The 13,121-nt window shown below is 49.2% G+C and overlaps 1 protein-coding gene across 4 annotated transcripts in view; it reads right to left on the bottom strand.

Annotated features, from left to right (window-relative positions):
- MARCHF8 (membrane associated ring-CH-type finger 8) overlaps window positions 1-10,549 on the bottom strand; it is a 289,843-nt gene extending 279,294 nt beyond the window's left edge. For all 4 annotated transcript variants that reach the window (XM_044296749.1, XM_044296748.1, XM_044296753.1 and 1 more), the window contains exon 1: window positions 10,412-10,549. The gene's annotated coding sequence lies outside the window, so the exon portion shown is untranslated. The remainder of the gene's footprint in view (window positions 1-10,411) is intronic.
- Window positions 10,550-13,121: the final 2,572 nt, after the last annotated feature.

Raw genomic sequence — 13,121 nt, 5'->3', positions numbered from 1 at the left:
ATTGTGCTGGGCATAACATTTTCAATTGATGGTTCCGCAAAAACAAAACGGAAATGGAAGACAACGTGGTTTTGCGGGCAATAATAGGACATGTTCTATCTTTGAACGGAACTTAAAAATGGAAATACGGAAACAGAATGCTTACGGAGAACATTCAGTTTTTTTTGCCGACCCTTTGAAATGAATGGTTCCGTATACGGAACGCAAAAAACAGAACATAAAACAGAAAAAAAACTTTTGTGTGCATGAGCTCTAAAGCCATCATTTTTACTTCAGTTTAAGTTGACATAGTAATGAACAGCAAAGCTCCAATCCAGATTACCTGAATCATCAGCTGGTTTTGTATACATAAGGCTAGTTTCACACTAGCGGCAAGGAACTCCGGCAGGCTGTTCCAGCGGGTGAACAGCCTGTCGGATCCATACTACTGCTAGTGCACACGTCCCCCGAACTACCGCTCCGGCACCATTGACTATAATGGTGGCGGGCCAGAGTTTCGGCGGCAGCACGGCAAACATGCCGAGAGGCAGCTGGAATAAAAGTACGACATGTTTGCCGTGCTGCCGCAGTAACTCCGGCCCGCCCCTATTATAGACAATCCAGGGGCACGCATGCACTAGCGGCAACACGAATCCGACAGGCTGTTCACCCGCCGTAAGAGCCTGCCGAACTTCCTTGCCGCTAGTGTGAAACTAGCCTAACACTGCTGGTGTCGTAGCTTATCTACTCCCCCTCCCTACACAGTGACCTCTGCACAAGTCATAGAGCAGGCTAAATACAATGCTACAATCAGAAAATAAAAACAGTTTAGAAAAAAAGAATACACTTATTTGGTTTCAATTAGTACAAAAATGTACATCCCCTTTAACACTGAATAAAATATCTGTCATCTTGTTTTAGTGTTTTGACGTCTCTGTTGTTTCAATGGTTGCACTTTCAGAATGACTAAATTGCAGTTAGTATGAGTTTGCAGCTGGTTCCAGGGACCTCTATGATCTCACTAGAACTATCGTTTTAATAAGATCAGGTCGGTCTCTTTCTTCTTAATTTATTTTCAAAAAATATGTTCTGCTTAACCGCGTTGTCTTAGAAACTGCAATTTGGCTAAAAGTATGCATTATCAATAGGCAGGCCTGCTGGCACTGTGTGTTACCTGTGGTTCGCCTGCCAGGTTAGCTCTAATCCTCCATTAAGATGTTAGGGTACGGTAGGGCTGGGCAATTAATCAAAAAATAACCAAAACTGAAATGCAGCCTTTCAAACTGACATAATCTTGCCCATGTCCAACTGTGTCCGTCTCCCCCCACTGCTCCAACTGAGTTCGCCTCTCCCACTGCTCCAACTGCGTCTGCCCCCTCACTGTTCCAACCGAGTCCACCTTCCTCCACCGCTCCAACCGAGTCCACCTCCCCCCGCCGCTCCAACCGAGTCCGCCTCCCCCCGCCGCTCCAACCGAGTCCACCTTCCTCCACCCCGCTCCAACCGAGTCTGCCTCACCCCGCTGCTCCAACCGAGTCCGCCTCCCCCCGCTGCTCCAACCGAGTCCGCCTCCCCCCCGCTGCTCCAACCGAGTCCGCCTCCCCCCGCTGCTCCAACCGAGTCCGCCTCCCCCCCGCTGCTCCAACCGAGTCCGCCTCCCCCCCGCTGCTCCAACCGAGTCCGCCTCCCCTCGCTGCTCCAACCCAGTCCGCCTCCCCCCGCTGCTCCAACCCAGTCCGCCTCCCCCCGCTGCTCCAACCCAGTCCGCCTCCCCCCGCTGCTCCAACCCAGTCCGCCTCCCCCCGCTGCTCCAACCCAGTCCGCCTCCCCCCGCTGCTCCAACCCAGTCCGCCTCCCCCCGCTGCTCCAACCCAGTCCGCCTCCCCCCGCTGCTCCAACCCAGTCCGCCTCCCCCCGCTGCTCCAACCCAGTCCGCCTCCCCCCGCTGCTCCAACCCAGTCCGCCTCCCCCCGCTGCTCCAACCCAGTCCGCCTCCCCCCGCTGCTCCAACCCAGTCCGCCTCCCCCCGCTGCTCCAACCCAGTCCGCCTCCCCCGCTGCTCCAACCAGTCCGCCTCCCCCGCTGCTCCAACCGAGTCCGCCTCCCCCCCGCTGCTCCAACCGAGTCCGCCTCCCCCCCGCTGCTCCAACCGAGTCCGCCTCCCCCCGCTGCTCCAACCGAGTCCGCCTCCCCCCGCTGCTCCAACCGAGTCCGCCTCCCCCCGCTGCTCCAACCGAGTCCGCCTCCCCCCGCTGCTCCAACCGAGTCCGCCTCCCCCCGCCGCTCCAGCCGAGTCCGCCTCACCCCACCGCTCCAGCCGAGTCCGCCTCACCCCACCGCTCCAGCCGAGTCCGCCTCCCCTGCTAGTCCAGCTGAGTCTGCCTCCCCCCGCTAGTCCAGCTGAGTCTGCCTCTCCCACCACTCCAGCTGAGTCCGCCTCACCCCACCATTCACACAACTATTGACAATGAGGGCAAAAAAAACTAAATAATCGTTCATTAATCGTAGTTGAGGTAAAATGTTCAATTTTTATCATAATTGCTCAGCACTAGTGTACCGCCACACAGTCAGGTTTCTGCATGCAGTTTCGGAGCCAAAATGAGGAGTTACATCAAAAAAGTGAAGTCATATCTGTCCTTTATACTTTCTCCCATTTCATGATCCACTCCTGATTTTAATTTCAAAACTGCATGCACAAATCTGACCGCGTGGCCGTACCCTTAGGTCCCTTGCAGACGAGCGTGTCCGGATTATGTACGGAAGCGTTGCGGATGCGTTTAGTGAAAACTGCACGATTTTGCAAACAAAGCCATTCATTCAGTTTTGTTTGCGATTGCGGTCAGTTCAGTTTTTATCTCGCGGGTGCAATGCGATTTACTGCATTTTGCATGCGCGTGATAAAAAACAATGTTTACAAACAACATCTCTAAGCAACCATCCGTGAAAATCGCATCACAAACGTTTTTTTTCCGTTTACGTTCAGTTTTTTTGCGTTCTGTATACGGAACCATTCATTTCAATGAATCTGCAAAAAAAGAAAGGTACTCTGTATGCCTTCCATTTCCGTATTTCCATTCAAAGATAGAACATGTCCTATAATTGTCCACATAACGGACAAGGATAGTACTGTTCTATCAGGGGCCAGCTGTTCCATTCCGCAAAAAAACGGAATGCACACGGACGTCATCCATATTTTTTGCGGATCCGTTTTTTGTGGCCCGCAAAATACTGAAAAAGCCATACGATCGTGTGCAAGAGACCTAACTGTCATGAGCGATAAGATCTTTTTTTTATGTAAAATTGGATAGTATCATTTGGGGTGGGGGTACTATACATTTATTAAATGGCAGACTATTGCAGTCCTTACTGAAGCATGGCCAGTTCAGGAAAGCAGGGTTAAGGCACAAAATATATTTCTACAATGTGCAAATCCTCATACCATATGTCAGCAACTCTGACCTACATGCAGATGTATGGGCACCGGAAAGTTATTCAAATCATGTTAGGTGGTGGCAGGAGTCTATTTTGGCAGGCACTGGCTGTGAGAAAGTTGCACAGTGTTTTTGAAATGATCTTATATACTTTATGCCATATGAATCCGACCGACGCGCGCCCCCCCCCCCCCCAATCAGCAAAATAAGGGGCTGCTTCATTGCTTACATAAACATAGTGGCATGTCCATTCGAGCACAGCAAACTAGTACAGGCAAGGTCATCCCATTCAAGTCCCTTTGGTTTTTCTGCCACCTAGTATGTTCTCTGCTTTAAAGGGGTGGTCTCACCTCAGACATTGGGGGCATATCGCTAGGATATGCCCCCAATGTCTGATAGGTGCGGGTCCCACACCTATCTTTAGAACGGAGCCCGCAAAGTGAAGGAGAGCACACCGCACATGCGCTGCCGCCCTCCATTCATTCCTATTGGAGAGCCGAAAATAGCCGATGGCCGTGCTCGGCTATTTTTGGCAGTCCCATTAAAGTGGATGGGAAGCGCACTGCGCAATCACAGCCACTGCTGCGTTCACTTCTATGGGGCTGACGGAAATAGCTGAGGCAGCGATCAGCTATTTTCGGCGCTCCAATACGCATTAATGGATGGGCCACTGCGCATGCACCCTTGTTCACTTTGTGGGCTCCGTTCTAAAGATAGGTGCGGGTCTTAGAGGTGGAACCTGCAGCTATCAGACATTGGAGGCATATCCTAGCGATATGCCTCCAATGTCTGAGGTGAGACAACCTCTTCTAATATAAGGGTATAACCACGCGGCGTGGTCGTGTGACGGTTATGATTCACCGCGCTATGGTGGAGTACCGGACAGCAGTGGGCTCTAATTAAACTAAGTAGGACGGCACTGTTTAGTCAGTCTGCATTTTTACTGGCCTAGCGGTGCTGTGTGACCACTAAGACCTCTTTCACACGTGAGTAAATCACAGATGTGTGCTATCCGTGTTCTTCATGGACAGCACATGTTATTTACATGTTACTGATTTTCTACTGACTATGGGTCAGTGGAAGAACCAAGTCGACATGCACTACTTTGGTCCATGATGTAGACCAAACACGCCCATCGGAGGCTATGGTTACATAAAACCACTGACACAACATGGATGTCAGTGATCTTCATGGCATGGACCATTGGTAGAAGATGCTCTGGAAACAAATTTTCATGCTATCAGTGTCTGTGGAACATAGATGACACACAGCAGGTAAAAATGGACACATGGACCAAACACAAGCCTTCTGGGACATCTTCACAAATGTCACCATGGACCTGTGAAAGAGGCCTAACTAAATAGTGCGGTCCTAATTAGTTTAATTACAGCCTGTGCTTCGTACAGCCATGTGGTACTATACCGCAAAGCAGCAGCGATGCTACCGCAAGACGACCACACCGCGCAGTCATACTCTAAGGAAATTGCTATTCAAGCAGTTCACCAACAGATTCTTCTATAATAAGTGTAAGGCCGAATGCACACGGCCTAAGGGTCCATTCACACGTCCGTTGTGTATTGTGGATCCGCAATACACCGGGCCGGCACCCCTATAGAAATGCCTATTCGTCTCCGCTATTGCGGACCAGAATAGGACATGTTCTATTTTCTTCGGGAGCCGCGGACCGGATGATCAGGGGATAGGGGAATTGGTAGGGATACCCAGATAGGTGAGGTTTTTTTATCCACTTGGGTCACCCTCAATAGGGTGATCGTGGTGCTCCTCTGACAGGTATAAGCCAAGTAGGGTAACATAAGGGTCAGAGACCCAGCACTGGACCCATGGAGACCCCAGTGGCGGCAGCACTTTGAAAGACTGTGGTAAAACTGTTCCTCTTTTACAGAGCACTGGTAATTTAGGCACATTCGTGCAGCACCTATTCTTGTCTCTTATTGTACTTATGGGCTATTATTTTAAATCTAGTGTTGATTAAAAGTTAAGCTTTAACAAGGTCACCCATTTTTGTTGTTATATATTCTGTTGAGAGAGTTGCCCAACATTTATTACTTTTGACCCAGTAAGATACGGTTTGTTTTCATCATTGTTTATCTTTCAAGATTGGCCATCAATATCTGATAGGCGGTGGTCCAACACCCCGCACCCCCTCAGATCAGTTGTTCTGCAGTAGCTCCAGCATCCGTGTGTCCACTACACAACAGATGGAGCTGTAGTTCCAGCTCCAAAGCTACAGCAGAACAGCTGATCGGAGGGTGTGCGGGGTGTCGCACTCCCAGCTATCCCATATCTATGGCTTATCCTGATAGGTGATCAATATAAAAGTATCAGAAAATGGGGTTATCCCATGACTTATGTAAAAAACCATGTAGTACACGACAACCTCTTTCTACCAAAGTTAGAACCAGCTCTGTACCTCACATGGATCCAGAGATCTCCCCATTCATTGCTCTGCTAGATTTATATCACGATGGAAACTCAATGGGAGTGTCTTTTCTACTGGAGCTAAAGGGGCGTGTCTCAGCTTTCCCTATCACAGCTAAGGGGGCGTGTCTCAGTTCTTCCTATCACAGCTAAGGGGGCGTGTCTCAGTTCTCCCTATCACAACTCAGGAGGCGTGTCTCAGTTCTCCCTATCACAACTCAGGAGGCAGTTGAAGGATAAAACTGAGCATGTGCGGCCATCTCAGTGAGCTGGACAAAGAAATAAGAAAAAAAACAACAACAAAAAAACAAACAGCAGGTGGCACTATACAGTTAGTTCCATTTTATTGAACAACTTAGTAGCTATATAAAATTTTTAATTACATGCAATTATAAAAATATTCAGATCCAGGTGCTGGTTTGAAAACTATAGAATATTTTTTGTGGGACAACCCCTTTAATCTCCGTCACTGGATCACATACTCAGCCAAGGAGCCGGGGTACACAGCTGAGGATAACATGGTCAGCACTGCTGACAGGAAGTCTAGGGCAATGTCTGCCTCTACGATCACCACTTTACATATGGCGGCATGCAAATTTCTTAACCAGGAAGACTAACATTTCTTTCACAGACATCACAAATGTTATTTGACTCCAGGAAATATTTCTTACAAGTGATAAGTATATTGATTCTGGCTCCTTGTCAGGGAAAAAGAGGATGAGATGTACAGTAACCCTTACAGGGAATGTGTATAGAAAGTGAAGGGATTTTTCCTCATGGTCGTGTAATCCTTAGGCCTCTTGCACGCGGCCGTTCCGTGCATTGGGGACTGGAATTTTGCGTCCGTACTGCAAAAAAATAGAACAAGATCTATTTTTTTGTGGTGCGAAGGTACGGACAGAAACCCCACGGAAGCACTCCGTAGTGCTTCCGTGGGGGTTCTGTGCCTCCGCCCCGCACCACAGCTCTTCCGCATCCGTGATGTGGGGAGCACACGGCCGGTGGCCACATATTGCAGACCCCGCTGTTTGCGGCCCACAATAGGGGCCGCGGCTGGCAATGGCCGTGTGCATGAGGCCTAATACAAATATATATTCCCTGGTAAGAGGTAACATACGGATAAATATGAGAAGCATACACTGCTGTGCCGGACAGCAGATACAGGCTGTCTCACATTTTTTGGCCTCCTGTAACTGATGTACTGCCATCCGATTATTACATGTGTCTATGGAAAACTGACAGGATCAAATACATATCATCCAAGGAAGACTACAGATAGAGTACTTAAGATCAGTGATGGCCAGTTCGCATTGTTCGTCCGTGAACATATGCGGGCTGCCATCTTTTTTCACAAGTCCGGCTTAGGCTACTTTCACACTAGCGTTCGATCGGATCCGTTCTGAACGGATCCGATCATATTAATGCAGACGGAGGCTCCGTTCAGTACGGATCCGTCTGCATTAATAACTTAGAAAAAATTCTAAGTGTGAAAGCAGCCTGAGCGGATCCGTTCAGACTTTCAATGTAAAGTCAATGGGGGACGGATCCGCTTGAAGATTGAGCCATATGGTGACATCTTCAAGCGGATCCGTTCCCATTGACTTACATTGTAAGTCTGAACGGATCCGCACGCCTCCGCACGGCCAGGCGGACACCCGAACGCTGCAAGCAGCGTTCAGCTGTCCGCCTGTCCGTGCGGAGGCGAGCGGAGCGGAGGCTGAACGCCGCCAGACTGATGCAGTCTGAGCGGATCCGCTCCATTCAGACTGCATCAGGGCTGGACGGAGGCGTTCGGGTCCGCTCGTGAGCTCCTTCAAACGGAGCTCACCAGCGGACCGACGAACGCTAGTGTGAAAGGAGCCTTACCTGTGCCTCGCCGGACTTGTGAAAAAAGATGGCAGCCTGCATATGTTCGCGGGCGAACAATGCGAACTGGCCATCACTGCTCAAGATATCTGGACTCTACGGGGGTCATTTATCAAACTGGTGTAAAGTAGAACTGGCTTAATTGCCCATAGCAACCAACCAGATTCCACTTTTTATTTTCCAAAGGGGCTGTCCAAAAATGAAAGGTGGGTTCTGATTGGTTGCTATGAGCAACTAAGCCAGTTCTACTTTACACCAGTTTGATAAATGACCCCCTACGTGTTAAAGGTTGTAACTGAACATGTGCGTCCTCCTCAGTAGGTGGACGCGCAAATTACTATACAGATTAAGCGCCAGAGGGCGCCATTATAAAAAGGTAAAGGATATCTCACAACTGGAGCAATTTTGTTACAGAATGTAAATTGCAGAAGTAACTAGTTTTTCACGCTGAATTATATTAAAATATTTAAAGGGGTTGTTTGCTTTGATGACCTATCAATATCATATCGGCAGGGGTCCGACTCCTGCCCCCTCCCCCCCGATCAGCTGTTTGAAGAGAAAGCGGCGCGCGTACAAGCGCTGCCTTCTCTTCGCAATTTATCTGCTCGCCGTGGTTCACCTGATTAATACACTTCTTTCCTTTTGTTGATCTGACATGCCGTTCCCGAGTTATGATACGTTTCCTTAATATGAAAATGAGGCCTTTGGTGCAATGAGGGCGTCACCATGCTCTTGTTGCACCCAAGCTCCACTGCTTTCTATGGCCAGCCCCTCACTGGCTGCTTTGATTGACAGGACTAGGCAGCGGCAAAGCAGTAAGGGAAGGGCTGACCACAGAAATGAGCGGAGCTTGTCCTCAGTGCACCAAAGACCTAATTTTCATATTAAGAAAAATATCAGAACTTGAGAACAGAGTCTCTGTTAGCTCCTGCCCAAGAACGGAGGTGAATTCTGCATCACTTCCTCTGATGAGCAGGCAATTATTGGAAATGAACAGTTTGCTCCTGATAATTGCCTGATGTATAGGCCCAAGTAAAGGAGCCTTAAAGGGAATGTGTCACCAGCGAATCCTAACCGCAGCAAGACTGCATGATGACTGCGCCCCATGGTCGTATCTTTTGGGGAAAAACACTACACCCAGAGCATTCTGAGATTTTAAAATATGCTACAAAAAAATGGGGGTCATTTATCAAACCGGTGTAAAGTAGAACTAGGTTGTTGCCCATAGCAACCAATCAGATTCCACCTTTTATTTTGGACAGCTCCTTTGGAAAATAAAAGAAGGAATCTGATTGGTTGCTACGGGCAACCAACCCAGTTCTACTTTACACCAGTTTGATAAATGACCCCCTATTGCTTATGCCGAGTTCAGCATTTCTCATAGACGTCCTATCTGGTGCTGATACTTTATTTAAATTAAAAGACAACTGTAAAAAAGGCTGGAAAAAAATACAAAATGCCTAAAAAAGCCTGTGTGTGCCACCTCCTTTATGAAGCCAATCCCTATGGTATCAGTGGAAATGGGGTTTGTCGCTGCGTGCCCTGCACTGTGTGAACGGGAGTCCGAGAATTCCAGCCCCCCTACAGTAACACATCTGACCAAATGTGGAAAAAAAGTGCCAGGAGAGTTCAGAAACATCACGCCAACTCAGCTCTGCTACATCCGTAGCCGTATTCTCTATAGCCTGCTCTTTGCTTTATGTGTGTCATTTATTCCCCGCAGCCGGACTACAGAAGTAGAAAGACATTTTTTAAATGTGCGTTATAAGCACTGGGGAATCATTGGCCGGAAAGCACTGACACTTACACGTATCTGCATCGTAATACTACCAAAATGGAGTCATTATTACTGTAGGCTCCCACAGGGATATGCCCTATGTATCTGATACATACCTACCTGCACAGGAATTATTACAAGGATACCTACATATCTATGCATGCAAGTCACAAGGTGCGATCATGGAGAAGCCCTTCAAGGAGCCCCTGTCAGCAGGATCAACCCAAATAAACCAAGGATCCTGCCGTGTAGGTTTGATCCTGCTGATTAAAAGGATACCTGTCTTGTGAAAATCGATCGTGGCGTTCCCAACAACAAAGACTTTTATTTTTTAGGCAACTGATGGCTTCACTGCACTGAGGGGCGTGGCCAGCACTGGAAGAGTGAAGGGCTAGCCCCGCCCCTTGATCCACTGGAGCCCTCCAGTTGCCTTTTTTTTTCTCGGGAACGCCGCAACCGATTTTCACAAGACAGGTATCAGCAGGATCAACCCAACAAGTCTGTAGTATCACTGGTTTAATAGGGTTCATCCTGCTGATAGGTGCTCTTCAATCCAGTAGTCCATGTGCCTTTATTAACCCTTTAAAAAGTGTCTCTCCCTGCAGCAGACCCATTATATCTGTGTTGTTCGGGTGCACAGGACGGTGCAGGCACATAACTTGGGTGCAGCACCCATCACATGACCTCACACCCACAAGGTGCCAAACTAAAAAAGTGACACCCACCGATGCCATGGCAACAGCTGACAGCAGCGGCCGCTGTGTGCTGTGCAGAACTCGTGAACACAGCAATACACGCATTCATGCAAGGTAACCCCAACCAGGGGTCCATGCTGGGAGTAGTAGTCCTGCTGCAGCTCAGGTTACTACAGGCTGCGTTACCTCTTCCGTGCACTACACCCCACGCAGCAAAGACTGACCTTTTACAAGAAGGTCTCCGGTGGTGATGACATCCCCCAGCAGCAGACTGACACACGGAACGTCCCACTCTCCAGCCCGATCAGCTGCTCGCCGCACCGGGAAGTGCAGAGTCCAAGTGCGCCTGTTGACAAGCAGCAGTCAGCAGTTCCGCGTGACGTCACACGAGAAGGCAGTACACAGAGGCAGCTCTGATCTGTAGAGGTGTGTTCTGTCAGCGCCCTCTAGTGGCCGCTGTGCGAGAGGGCGGAAAATGTCTCCGCGAACGTGTTTCTCCTCAGTATCTGCTCTAACCTCAGTGACAACTATGTGTCGCACCCCAAACTGATCACAGACAGACAAATATTGATCCTCTGAACTATAGATCCCTACACTATATGGAGGGAGAGAGATCAAACCCCAAAAATAAATATAGACACTAGATATTTTATCTATATATACACACATACAGGGGCGGACTGAGAACCCTCAGGGCCCCTGGGCAAAATAAATCAAGAGCCCCCTTACAGGCCCCACCCATGTTCTGCTGCAAGCCCCACCCTTGTCCCGCCTCCAGCCACACCCTACACAATCTTTAATAAGATTTCAAAGTTAAAGGGGTTCTGCACTTTCATTTAACTGAACTCTGTTCACTTGAATGGAGCTTAGCCGCACCCACTCTAGTTGATACAAGTCGTGACGTCAGTGGGCGGGCGGCCCGGCGGTAAACAGTGAGAAGGCCGCGGCACTGCTGGAGTGCCGCTGCCTTCTCAAACAGCTGATCGGCGGGGGTCCCAGGTGTCGGACCCCCGCCGATCAGAAGCTGATGATCTATCCAGAGGATAGATCATCAGTTAAATGAAAGCGCAGAACCCCTTTAAAGTGACACAAAAGCCACCCAGACCACTTCAGCTCATTGACGTGGTCTGGGTACAGTGTCCCTTTTGCAAATCGAGCTGCAATGTTCTAGAGAAACTGCACGGTTTACGTTCCAGCAATTAGTCAGCCTCTAGTGCTGGCAGCCACCTGAGGGCTTCCTGGATTAAAACTGACCTTTGGTCCGGTATCTGACGCTTGACGTCCACACAACTTGCATGATGACCTCCAGGGTAAAATTATTCCCCATAGGAAAGCATTGATTCAATGCTCTCGTATGGGGTGATCTAATCTCAGCGTCCATTAGTGAGCCTCTGTTAGAAGCAGTGTGGGCATAACTACTGTGAAGGGGGCACATATCTGGGCATAACTACTGTGAAGGGGGCACATATCTGGGCATAACTACTGTGAAGGGGGCACATATCTGGGCATAACTACTGTGAAGGGGGCACATATCTGGGCATAACTACTGTGAAATGGGGGGGAGGCCCTTCACAGTAGTTATTAATCCCTTTCAGCAGTCCCCCCTTGCTGTCTGGGCAACCCCACAGATCATCCCCCCACCCACCTTGTACTTGTTCCACTGATCCGCTACTTGCGGGCTACATGGGCATGAGTTCAGTCACTTTGGTGCGCAATCCCATCCTGTGGCGCGTGATCCCGCGAGACCCGTGACCTACAGCGGCAGGTCTTGCGGGATCACGCGCTGCAGGACGGGATTGCCAACTGAAGTGACTCAACTCATTCCCGCGCGCCCACAAGTAGCGGAACAATTACAAGAGGGGTGTGGAATAGCCAAATAAAAAAATATTTTGAACCAAAAGGTGTTATGGGGGCTCTGTGGATGGCACTGTTGTGGGGGGATCTGTGGATGACACTGTTATGGGGGATCTGTGGATGGCACTGTTATGGGGGGATCTGTGGATGGCACTGTTATGGGGGCTCTGTGGATGACACATTGTTATGGGGGCTCTGTGGATGACACACTGTTATGGGGGCTCTGTGGATGACACACTGTTATGGGGGCTCTGTGGATGACACACTGTTATGGGGGCTCTGTGGATGACACACTGTTATGGGGGCTCTGTGGATGACACACTGTTATGGGGGCTCTGTGGATGGCACTGTTATGGGGGCTCTGTGGATGGCACTGTTATGGGGGCTCTGTGGATGGCACTGTTATGGGGGCTCTGTGGATGGCACTGTTATGGGGGCTCTGTGGATGGCACTGTTGTGGTGATCTGTGGATGGCACTGTTGTGGGGGGAACCTGTGGGTGACACATATATAGCACCTTATGCTATATATGTGTCATCCACAGATGCCCCATAACAGTGTCCCTGTGAGTGAATGATCCCCAATACACTGCGCATGCGCGGAAAAGACGACTTGGCGCAGGCGCAGTAGAGGTTAACAAAATGCAAACAAAAATAAATGTTAACAAAATGAAAATATCTAGACCTCTTCAGCACCTCTGCGACATTTAATTGACATTATTATGTCTATATCGTGGAAAATAGTTTTAAGGAAATTAAATAAAGATTTAAAATTTTATATTAGTCAGCACTTCAAGCTAGACGTAATGTAAAACTATCTCCCACGATATAGACATAATACTGTCGAGTAAACGGAACACCGGCATCTGGTGTTGTAATGGCAGCGGGGCCCGGTGCAGTCACTGTATTCTATTACACCGGGCCCCGCTCACTGTAATGCTAATATTCCTATGTGAACAACTTGAAATCCTCTGCGATCCTCTCCCTCTCTGTACTCACAAACTCAGTAGCAGGCCGGGCGGCAGCGCAACTCACTGACGTCACGCGCCTGCTCCTCCCACTTTATGAATCAAGTAGGAGGA

Source organism: Bufo gargarizans, chromosome 6 (assembly GCF_014858855.1).
Source record: "Bufo gargarizans isolate SCDJY-AF-19 chromosome 6, ASM1485885v1, whole genome shotgun sequence".
Classification (NCBI taxonomy): Eukaryota; Metazoa; Chordata; class Amphibia; order Anura; family Bufonidae; genus Bufo; species Bufo gargarizans.
The sequence above is the reverse complement of the archived record's forward strand: the minus strand, read 5'-3'. Positions and strand labels throughout refer to the sequence as shown.